At 38.6% G+C, this 12280-nt stretch overlaps 1 protein-coding gene across 4 annotated transcripts in view; it reads right to left on the reverse strand.

Annotated features, from left to right (window-relative positions):
• The window catches only part of LOC116783156, a 288803-nt gene that overhangs the window by 200663 nt on the left and 75860 nt on the right, over positions 1–12280 (reverse strand). For 3 of the 4 annotated variants that reach the window (XM_032680484.1, XM_032680483.1, XM_032680485.1), the window contains one exon: positions 7405–7477. The exons of the other annotated variant lie outside the window; for it this stretch is intronic. The gene's annotated coding sequence lies outside the window, so the exon portion shown is untranslated. The remainder of the gene's footprint in view (positions 1–7404; positions 7478–12280) is intronic. 4 annotated transcript variants of the gene reach the window in all.

Raw genomic sequence — 12280 nt, forward strand, 5'->3', positions numbered from 1 at the left:
TGTGTAAGATCAGTACCTAAAAGACACTGTATTTAAAGCAACATAATCAAAGTCTTTGGTATGTCTCTGTTTTGTTTATCTGTGAGCAGTAGGATTCAATGAAGGATAAATTTACATTTTTATAGGGGAGGAAATTCTGTAATAAATGATAATGAGAGTACCACAAACAGAATACAGTCTTTTCACAGTTTGTGTGAATTTGATGACAAAGAAAGCCATAAACAAGACCAAAGAGTGTAATGGGATTAATCCAAGATTATCTTAATTGATCCTCTCCACAAGTACAGTGAAACCACATCCACTTAAGAGCATTCAAGAGGATAATGAGTAAGCAGGAATTACCCAACTTCAGCGTCAGCATTGGGCTGACAATATCAAACAACCATGCAGAATACTGGACACAAGTTAAACTAAGATAAAGATTAAAAGCTTCTGTCCAGTTACAGAAGGACCAACAAAAGACCTACCTATGTTTCAACTTCTGTTTATATAGGCAGGACAGATAAAGATAGCTGTAAACTTGAGACTACTTCAGTACGTCGGGGATACACTTCTTAGCATATCCTTGGACTCTAGAAAAGTGAGATAAAGCCTTTTCCAAAGGCAATCTGGGGTTTAGGGGGTTTTTTGCCTACAAAGTCTGGGGTCAGAAGAAAGATGTTCTATTTATCAAACAAAATGTGGTAGGACTAGTTGTAAATGGTTCAAATGTATTTAAGAAACATGGAAGTGCACTTAGTACCTACTCCAATATCTGGCCATTGTTTTAACAACACATGACTAAAAACATTAACTGTTAATAATCAAGGAAAGTTAGAAACTTAAGGAGATATGGATCATAAATTAATCTTATCTTTATCAACTCGGTAAGAAAAAGAAGGAAATGAAGGTAAATACGCAACAAACAAAACATGCTGCCTATTACTGGCAGTTCAGGTATGTTTCATACAGAACAGAAGATATGCAATGTTTTTCCTGGAAAAAAAATTTTGTTTCTATGTCACAGTACAATTTTTTGTAATGCATATTTATGTTATTGAGGGGGTTGGGGTGCTTAGTTTTAACATAGGTCACCTGTTCACATCATTTATTGCCAACAGTTCAAGTTTATATTTTCTGATTGAAGAGATACACAGAGAAGCTGTCTGAGTGTTCAGGGATGAGGTTGGGAAAGCCAAAACCCACCTAGAGTTGAGTGTGGTGAGGGATGTGAAGGGCAACAAGAAGGGCTCCTACAGGTACAACAGCAGCTACAGAAAAAAATGTGGGCCTGCTGTGGAAATCAGGTGGAGAACAGAGGACATGGACACTGCCAAGGTGCTCAATGTCTGCTTCACTCATTAGGATAGGAATCCCAGGCCCCCAAGACATTAGGGGAAATATGGAACAAGGAAGTCTTAGCATCAGCAGAAAAAGATCAGGCTAAGGAACATTTCAACAAACTGAAGCAGACATAAGAAGTCCCTGAGATCTGACAGCATCTACCCATGAGTGCTGAGGGAGTGGGCTGTTGTCCCTGCAAGGCCACTCTCAATAATCTCTGAAAGGTTGCGGTGACTGGAATAGGTTCCCAAGGACTGGAAAAAAGAAAATGTCAATCCCATCTTCAAGAAGGGCCAGAAGGAGGATCCAGGGAACTACAGAATGCTCAACTTCACCTCAAGCCCCAGGAAGGTGCTGGGACAAATCTTCCAGAAAACTATTCCAGACAGATTGCAGACAAGTAAATGATAGGAGTAGTCAACACAGTACTAAAAAGGGAAAATCATGCTGGACCAACCTGAGTGCTGTCTATGATGAACTGAGCAATGAATGTTTATCTTGATCTTACATGGCCTCCCATAACATCTGCACAGACAAAGGAATGATATATGGACTCGTAAGTGGACAGTGATGTGGACTGAAAACTGCTTGAACTGCCAAGCTGCTCAAAGGGTTGTGATCAGCACAAACTTCACCAGGAGGATAGTCCCTAGTGGTCTACCCCGGGGGTTGATCTCAAGGACAATATTTTTTAATTATCTTCCCCAATGACATAGGTGATGAGACAGAATGCACACCAAGAGAGTTTGCTGATGATGCAAAACTGAAAGAAGGGGCTGATATGACAAAGAGTTGTGCCATTCTGAGGGAAGTAGAGAAATGGGTCAACAGGAACCTCATGAAGTTCAATAATGGTAAATGCAAAGTCCTGAACCTGAGGAGGAATTACTCCAGACAGCAATACATGCTGAGGGCTGACCAGCTTAAAAACAGCTCTGTAGGAAAGGACCTTGGGTTCTGTTGAACACCAAACTGATCATGAACCAGCAAAGTGCCCTTGTAACACGTTGACATTCTGGGTTGCATTAAGATAATCACTGCTAACAGGTTGAGAGAGGTGATTCTTCCCCCTGCAAAGTCCTGGTCAGACACATCTGGGTCCCAAGATGGGTTCCCCAGTATAGGAGGGACGGACACACTGGAGGGAGCCCAGCAAAGGACCACAAAGAGGATTAAGGGACTGAAACATCTGTCATATGAGCAGATGCTGGAACTGTTCAGCCTGGAGCAGAGAAGGCTCAGGGGCATCTTATGAACATGTATAAATACTTTAAGGGAGAAGAAAAGAAGACGGAGTCAGAATTTTCTTGACAGGATAAGAAGCAATGGGCAGAAGCTGAAATACAAGAAATTTCATTTAACATAAGAAACCACTTTACTATTGTGAGGGTAGTTGAACACTGGAGCAGGCTGTTCACAAAGGCTGTGGAAACAAAAACTAACTGAACATAGACCTGAGCAGCTTAGTCTGTCAGACCCTGCACTGAACAGAGGTTTGGACCAGGTGATCTCCAGAGACACCTTCCTGCCTCAGCCCATCTCTGATTCTGTATGTGAGGCACTGTGATAAACTTCATGATAAAACACAACATATTTGCATATTCACTGTTTTTGGCTACCAGAATTCTTTCTATTAAATTATCCAGGCTGAAGAAAAAAAAAAAGAAATCAAAACCAATTTGAAGTTAGACAAGTGGATATATAGTCACAAGAGTAAGCTGTAAAGTGTAGACAGACATGTCTCATCCATTAAAAAAAAAGAAAAAAAGAGGAGAGTCTGGGGGAGCTGGGCCTCTTCAGCCCACAGGAGAGAAGTCTTGGGAGAACATAATGTTGTCTACAACTGCCTAACCAGAGGATACAGAGAAGACAGAGCCAGACTCTTCTCAGAGCTTCACAGTGGAACTACAAAAGGCAACAAAAAAAGTCAGAATGTGGGAAATTCTGATTAGATAGAAGAACTTATTGTTTGTTGATTTACCATGAGAGTGGTCAAACACCGACAGAGGGTGTGCAGACAGGAATCTCCTCATGAAGAAATTCAATGTGGGAATGCAAAACACAATTGGACACAGCTCTGAGCAACCAGATCTAATTAGATCAGTTTCTGGAGGTCCCTTCCAGTCTCCTTTATACTGTGATGATGTGATCACAATGACTGCAGAAAGACCATGTATGTAATTCTTAGGCAACTCTCCAAGTATGAGTATGTGGAGTATGGTAGCTTGTAATAGCTTTGCTCTTGATGAAACTTAAAAGAATAAAAGAATGAATGTCCTAAAAGACAATGAACCTCTTCTCTTTCAGACTGGTTACTGCGAATCATCTCTGCAAAACTATCAGCAAGAAGTTATCTTAGTCATGAAAGACTGATTTGGAAGATTTCCATAACTGACACTTACTTTACATTTATTTTATTAAGTACGTAACAAACCACACAAGTATGACATCAAGCTTTTCACTTCTGAAGTCACTTGTCATTTATACCTTTCACTGTTACGCTGTCAACACAGCGTGGTTTTTCCTCACAGATGTTTGTACATAACCAAGTGTTATCTAACTCCTGGTGAAGGTTCTTGGTTGTACTTCAAGATACATCAGTATTATCAGGAGAACTTATATCAACAAAACAAAGCAAACCAAACCAAACAATAACAACAAAGAAAGATATTAATGCCAAAGAAGAATCCTGAAAATATTTCACAGCGTGTGGGGTGGTGGCCTGAGGAGGGGCAGAAGATGAGGCTGGTCATTGCAGTATCCTTCTAACACCTATTGAGTGTGAAACCCCGTAGGTACAACCCTGTGCTGGCCACCAGCACTACCAGCAGAACCCCAGGAGCAAGGGCATGTGCTGGGCAGACATTTGAAATCAGCTCAGCTGTTGATGGGCTATGGCTCTGTCCACAACTATAATGCCAATGCAGCAAAGCCGTCTTCCCTTCAGCCTTGGCACAACATAAACACAGCTCCCCCTCTCCCACAGGAACACTGAGAAGCCTGCACAGCACCATGCTGGGTGGATAATAAATGGGCAGCAGTGCTTCCTCTGCCCCTTAACCAATTCCACAGCACAGACCTGCAACTCCTGCACTGAGACCTCAAATCGACATCTACTTCTGGCATGCTCATACTTGGATCTCCTCTCCTCAGACCAGACCTGGGCTTACTGTCTCCATAAATACCTCAATTGATTCCACTTAGGTTCAGGTTTGCTCCCACTGGGACTGATAAAAGAGCAGCCAGTGACCAGAATAAACCCCTCAGAGTGCTCTGCTATTTGTTCACAGGTGAAAAAAATTGGAACAAACAAGTCTGAAATAGATTCTCAGGCTTCCCTATTTTTCCTTTGAACTTCACCTTCCTTGAATCCTCTTACAGATCACTTGGCTGTTCCAGGCCTTTCCTTAGATAAATATTGGCAATGAACACTCTCACAGGCAAAAGGGATTTTTAACTGCTTACTGATCCTTTGTGCTCTAGATGCCAGCTAGACAGAAGGGTTATTCTAGATGCTACATGAACTTTTGTTTTCTCCAACAAATTCATGGGCCAAACTCACATAAAAAAATAAAAAACCCGAGAAACCAACTATATAATAAAATACTTTTTTGGTAGAAATACCCATAAAAGGAAATTAAAATACAGACTTGCAAAGGAGATTTCATACTACACTCTTACTGTATAGTGCTGGCATAAATGGAACCAGCATTTCTTGGCACTGTGCTTGATGACATACAAATGTATTAGAAAAGATTTCCCAGCCCTGAAGACTTCATATATTTTTTAGCTATCTGAGAAACTTCTAAATCAGTGGTTTAATTCACTGGCTAGTGTTTCAGAGAGCTCCTATGAGCTATAGGAGTTAAGTTAATTTTCTTCAGGGCATGAGTTTCAGGTTACATTTTTTGTTTGAGAAAAATAAATTCCAAATGTCATCCATGTGCTTTCCTCAGCCTAGCAACCCCTTGCAGGCATCAGCCTGTACATCTTTTACTAGGGAGTTAAGATGGGCATCTTCATTTTTTTTCCTACTGGGCTTTTCCTCCAAAAGATTAATTTTCAGTCTTTCTTGTTTGCTTTATACTGGGCTTGTATTCCCAGGCTACTTCTGTAGGAAATTGCATGCTTCAGACTATCTTTAATATCTAAGAAGCCTCTTTGAAAGGACCAGCTTGTCCCGAAACAAGATTCAAGATAAATTGTGTAGCCAGAGACTTCATAGAGAAGCACCCAAAGGAGAAGGTCAGATTTTTTATTCTTTATTCTACCATCTATGGATGTTTAATAATATTTTTAGGACACTTTTGCAAAATTTTGTCTCTTGATTCTTCTCACTCTAAACTTCTGTATGATCCCTTACTTGTACTGCTAATTTATGCAGTAACTGATGTGAATAAACCAATTGTAATCACTTAGGCAACCAATTTTGCCATTGTCTTATCTCTGTTATCCTTTCTATTTTATCTTTTGCTCATCCTTTGACTTAGGTATAAATTCAGGGAATAGTTGAAGGTTCTGAATCTCGTTTCTTCACTTTTCCCCTGACTACTGTCCTGGTTACACTGGAGAGACCGGAGAGCTGGTGTCAGAGTTCACCACAGTATGCTCAGGCCAAAAAGGTGAATATGAAAAATGCCCGTGTCTGTGAAGTATTCAGGAACCCACTGAAACCCATAACAAACCAACTGAGCCCTTGCGAGACCTACTGAAATGTGACATTAAAAAGTCTAGAGCACTTCTATGAAGGACTAGAGCAGATCCCCTTGGAAATCCATGGGCTACTTTTCCTTCAGTAAATTTGAAATGGATCTGAAACAGTGAGGAATGACCTGTACTCTGCATGGATAATATTGTCAGTTGTTCAAACTTCAGTATATTGAAGCTACACTATTTTGTTCCAATGCTGTAATTATCACCACACCAAACCAAGAATACATAGTCAGTGAGGGCTATAAATAACTACAATTAATTGTGTGCTATAAATAATTACTGTTAAAAAAACTGACTTTTGATTCAGAGTAACTGTAATAAATAAAAATTTCTTTTTCTAAAGACAATCCTAATTTGATGCACTCCTGTATTTGTCAAGTTCTTAAACACAACTCTGGACCTGCTTTCCATGCATAATTATCTCTCAAATGATACCAACCTAATTAACCTCCTTCTGTGCCTAGTTTGCATTCGAGCCAAACCTAGAAGCACAGTCACTGACAGCCCAGGAAAGGTACAGTCAACCTGCTTTTGGTTTGGGGCTTCTATACCAAAATCCAAATTTGCCTGAAGCAGGTCCTGATTGAAGCAGCAAATATTCTGCCAGTCCTAAGTTGGTGTTTATTCAACACGGAAAGAAAATAAACTCCAGCTGTGGAGGCCTAGAGCTCTCCACTGAGCACGTAAAAATTGAAGCAACCTGGGCAAATTCGAGCAATTTTTGTAGTACTATAAAAGGCACCTTCTCTTCTGCCCTCTTACTACAGTAATGAAAGGGCAGAAGATATTTTCTGCAAGAGGTTGCCTGAATATTAGCAGAAGACCAGGTTTCCTCTAAATTACTGAAATCTTTTGGTGGAAAGGGAAAGGAAGGAGTGAAAAAGATGGATAATTTTAACTTAAAAAATTACGATTTTCCAGAAATAGATTGAAAGTAGGATTTTAGAATGGAAAATGCTAGGCACTGTTCAGAGACAACACTTGCCAGCCTGAAGGCAAAATCATTGTAAAACTGGACAGGACAAAACAGAAGTTCTAAAGAAGCATATACAGATATTTTAAAACATTAAATATATGAAAAAATAGAAATCTTAAAAAGGCCTATGTACAAAGTCCAAGAATAGAAGTGAGGCCAATAGGAGCTGAAAAGTCTCTACACTGCTTTTAGCAGCCAGCTCACAGTTATAAGCATGGAAGTGTTATAAACTGTGCTTTATGTGATTTCTAAAAAAATTGTTCTTTGGGGTATATATTGACTCAAAGCATGACAGTTCCCAGTAAAGAAACTAGAATAGCACTTCCTTCATCCAAGTCATCAGCTCCACACTAATTGAGTAATAACAACACAGTAATGCAGCCTCCCCTTACCATTCAAGCTGTAGACTTAGTGTTTAAACGGTGACTTGTTTTTCCAGATAGGCAGTGTAAAATCCCTAAAGACCTAGAAGAGGAAGGCAATAAAAGGCAGTTAGAAAAGCATGTGTTTTACTAAGTTTGACTGGAGATCTGTTAATTTTGTATGATTTCTGGCTTGAGATCTAGCTGAGCACATCAGTGGGAGGCTAATTTAAATGACGCTGGAATTGATGCCTTCCGAATTTTCAACACTATTGGGCCCATAAAGGGTAACTTGACAGCATCAAATCATCAAGGCAGGTGCCAAATGTTCTGTTCACAGTTACCTTCAAGTCCTTGGGCTGAACTCACCTGACAGTGTTGTTTAACAAGGAATAAGGCATTTCCCCATTGCTTCAATGCCCCCTTTTTGAGAAGGCACTGATAATACTCCTTTGCATTTATTTACTTCTTCTAGCACAGATAGTTCTAAGACTACTAAAGCACAATCATTTTGAATGTTAAAATATCCCATATCTACAAATTAACACCCAAACTCCTCATACCTCTTTTTGTAAACTTACATATTAAAGTAGGTGAGATGTGCTACACCAAAATTGATAGCAATTACGATAGGTCAGAAAAATAGCAACATTCTCCTCAGTGCAAAATAATAGTTTTAAAAGTCAGTGTTGTTTAAGGTTTCCCCGAGTTAATATTGAAAAATTTCCTAACATTACTTTACACTAAGGAGAACAATACTTATCACCTGAAATAATGATTAAGGTTGTCTCTGCTACAGATTCTCGAATCTCTTCAGAAACAAATACATTGGCCTAAAATCTTCCTATAACATATCAGAGAATCGCTTTTACCCATATAAATGGGGGGTAATTCTCTCACAGAACACAGAGGAATCAGACTCCAAAATGAGAAGCTAACAGTATTATAATTTTCCCTCATATACCTTCAAAACCTAAACTCTTTGCTTTGGGACATGCTCAGCAGGAAAGCTGGCACTAGGGGCATCGAAAAAGCAAAGACGGAGAAAAATCAGACATGAGAAAATTATTTATAGTTCTGGTGGAAATGAGTGTACAAACCCAGTGCTACTGATTTATTCTTTTTTTTTTAACTGGAGGTATATTTAAAGGAATCTATAAGATATTTTAAACAGCAATCTGGACTTTTAATATTGCTAGAAAAAAATTATTAAAGCTATAACTGTAAGTGCTAATATATAAAAATATTCTTTGTGTTTCTTAAATCAGCATTTTACTTATGATATTAACCAGATGTTATTCCTGCTAAATAGGAAAATATGTTCAACTAGGAATTAAAACTAAATAAAATGAAGGCTAATTAATCAGAAATTATGTGAGTTCTAATATAGCTATAGTACTTCTTATGTAGCTATAGTACTTATAGATAATGTTTAGCTATAAGGATAAGGAAGACACACACACCAACACACACTCCCCCAATGCCAGAATCCTTAAGAAGTTATCACAGCATGATCTCCACTTATGTGTGTTCCCTTGTGGAGTGCTAACACTACGTATAACGGAGACTGTGGAGTGGAAATATCAGCAAAGATCAACCATTGTAAATCTTTCCGCAAGCATTGGAACTGACACAGCCAATTAAACTGGTTCATATAAGAAACAGGCAAGTCCATAAACACGGCAGAAAGACAAGTAATTTGGTAGTTAATTCGCATAACAAAAAGCAAGTCCATAAAGTTGTTTCCAATTCAACGCTGCCCTTAAGTGTGCTCTCCTTAAAAGGGAGCATGTAGAGGCAGTAAGGGTCATCAGCTCAGCATTAGACAGTACATGATGTGGACATGAATCAGCTATCTTCTCCTAAAGAGAAGCTGGCTAAACGTTTCTGGAAGGGTCCTCAAGTTTCTGGACAGGTCCTCTTGTTTCTGCTCAAGTCTCTACCAACTTCTGCCTCCCTACCATTCCTGGATATATTAAAAGACATTGATATGCACTGCAGGAAACCACAGCAAAGGCCCCAAAGCAAGCTATTAATTTCTCACCTTTATATTATTGCTTTAGAGAATTCAAAATATATGTGCTTAGTAAGAAACACATGAATAAAAATTCAGTGTCTTGAATTTCCAAGTGTCAGTTGTCCAAAGAGTCACATGATAAGAAGGTGGAGCTTTTTGGTTTATTTATTCAACTGAATGAAATGGTATTACCTCCTGCAAATGTTACTTAAGTAATCACACTGCAAAGACTTATTCTTCCATTCTGTCCCAAAGTAAAGTGAAAAGTAATTTCATTTTCCCGTTGGTTGCAATACTGGAACTAGCACAACTCCTGGCATTGCTCCTTATTACAAGCTTTGCCTTTCTTCAAAGACAGTTTTGTTAATATTATTGAAATAAGAACCTCTGGAGTGATTTTTCTGAGCAAGCAAGAGTTTAAAACAGTTTGAGGAGAGTGTGAGGTTACTTACTGGAAGGAGAGTGGGAAGCAGTACAGATAAAGGAAACAAAAGGCCCAGCTAGATGACCTGCAGATTTGGACCTTTACTGAAGCTCTGAATATCAGCCAGGCTCAACAGAATACAAAAGCACAAGATTTGGGTAGAACTGGATTTTGTCAAGATGTCCTCACGTTGAGCTTGGAAAACAGCAACAGGAAGATGAGCAGAGATACAGGCAGTCTGCCACACACACCCCATTCAGCTTCATTCTGTTTTATATACCACATTCACACCAAAACAAAAATTTTTTGCATTCAGCCCCATTTTCACAAAAAAAAAAAAGTCTTCCTAAAAACTAGTTGCTTTAGTTTTCCACGTCTTCCCCCTCAACAGCTAAGCCAGCTGTGAATGGTGTTCAACACTTCCCTGAAGCAGAGGAAGGACGACAAAGGAGAAATGACCACCCCATGTTCCAGCTGGGAAGTTTCACTGCTGTCTTGGGCACCAACTTAGGTTTCATAAGTGATCCCTCCCACCAGACATCCCGCTCTTCCCTATGAGACTGGGAGGAACAGATGGAGAAAAATCAGGTCTTCTGCAGGGGTTTTTAAGACAAGTTACTGCATTTCCAGTTTAAAAAAAAAAAAAAAAAACAAATGTCAAAGGGAAGTCTAATGAAATGTGCTGGTTCATAAATGCATGCTGAAGTGAACAGGAGAAAAAAATGTTGCCAGTGGTAAAAGAAGGTATACAAATAACGTTTAAATACAGAAAGTCTCAGTGTACCATGAAATATTGCATATAATTTTAGGAAATAAAGACAGAAAAAAAATTAACACTGCGATTGCTTTGAAGCCCATTTCACTGGATATGTGGGGTTTTTTCCCTCAAGTATTAAAATATTATTTTCAAATGTCCCAGCTGCAACTTTAGAAAGCATAATCCAAGGGATTCAAGATATCTACTGATACAGAAGGCCTGCAAAATTCTACAAAAATTCTATTCAGGCATAGAGTACAAATCTTTATTTTATTAATATCTACAAATTAGTAACTATTTTGTGCAGTGGAGAATGGATACTGTGGCTCCATAGCTGGTTTGGACCCAATAACCCAAGTAATGGAGCTGAATAGAAACTTGTTTCATCACTAAAAAAATACAACTAACTTCAGTAAACTTATAACTTTTAGATCATCTCTTAGAGCGTACTCTAAGCTATTTAAAGATAATTGTGGCGAAGCTTGTCATCTGTCCTAAAGCTCGGATACAGAGAGGTCTTTTTTATTGCCAATGTCTTGATTTGCATGAAGTAAACCATATTTGTTTTCAAAGTAAGATGTTTTCAAAATATTTTGCTTAAGGTAATAGAACAAACAGAGAACCTGATATGGAACTCAAAGACATTGCCCTGGGGCTATTTTATTCCACAGCCATCTAATACAGGACTTCTAAACTCCAAAGCACCTGGAACTGGCTGCCATCACAGAAAACATATGGAGCAGATGGCCTGCAACCTGTTTCAGCTTGCAATCTCCATGGCCCTAAAACATTAATTTCAGTAAAATATGTAGTGAAACCTCATCAAAATATGTGATATTTGTAAAGTAGGATCTCATTTCAAAACTCTCCTTGAATCAACAGAAGTTTAATTTGCATTTCATTGTGCTAACGTACTATATGTCAGGCACATAACCCAAACCTATGTCAGAACATCATATGCATCTCCTGACAGAGAAAAACCACACACATTAATTAAAAATAAGAATAAAAATAAAGTGGGGCTGCTAGCTTATAAAAAATATTTTCTGTGATCGTAAATGAATACTCAGTCCACAGAACCAGCCTGAATCTAATCTGAAGTAAAAACTTCAAAAGTGTCCCCAGGTGTGTACATCAGGTCTTCAGCAAAATGTTTTGCTTTTCAGATTTGCTTCTATTGCACTCTAATATGTGCTAATGTAAACAAGCAAACTGATACATTCAGTTTTAACTATGATTTACTCTGAAGAGCTACATTTAAAGTTTTAAGATCTTGATAAGCTTTCAGCACAGTGCAGCTGTTCTCATAAAGATGTAATGAAAGTGTAGTGCCAAATCTTTAGTTTGCTTCAGACATACGAAGCAAACATAAGAGATTTAAACAAATGGACATTTACTACTGTTTACTCAAGGGTGATTTGACCTGAACCATCAGCAGAATCCAGCGGTACTTCTTGGTGTGGACAACCATCATGTTTATGGGCTAGTCCACTGCGACACCAGCCACACAAATATGAACAAAAAACCTGGGACCATCAGCTGTGTAAGTCAAATTGTATGGAAATGAGATTTTTTCAAACTACTATTCAGTGGTTTCCTAGCTTTTCACAAACGCGTTTTAAAAATGTGTTTTCTGCTAGCCAGTATTACGGCTTGAACTTTATACAAGTAATTTGTAAAGATATGTGTATACCAAACATTTGTAACA

The sequence above is a fragment of the Chiroxiphia lanceolata genome, chromosome 2 (assembly GCF_009829145.1).
Source record: "Chiroxiphia lanceolata isolate bChiLan1 chromosome 2, bChiLan1.pri, whole genome shotgun sequence".
In the NCBI taxonomy this organism is placed as follows: Eukaryota; Metazoa; Chordata; class Aves; order Passeriformes; family Pipridae; genus Chiroxiphia; species Chiroxiphia lanceolata.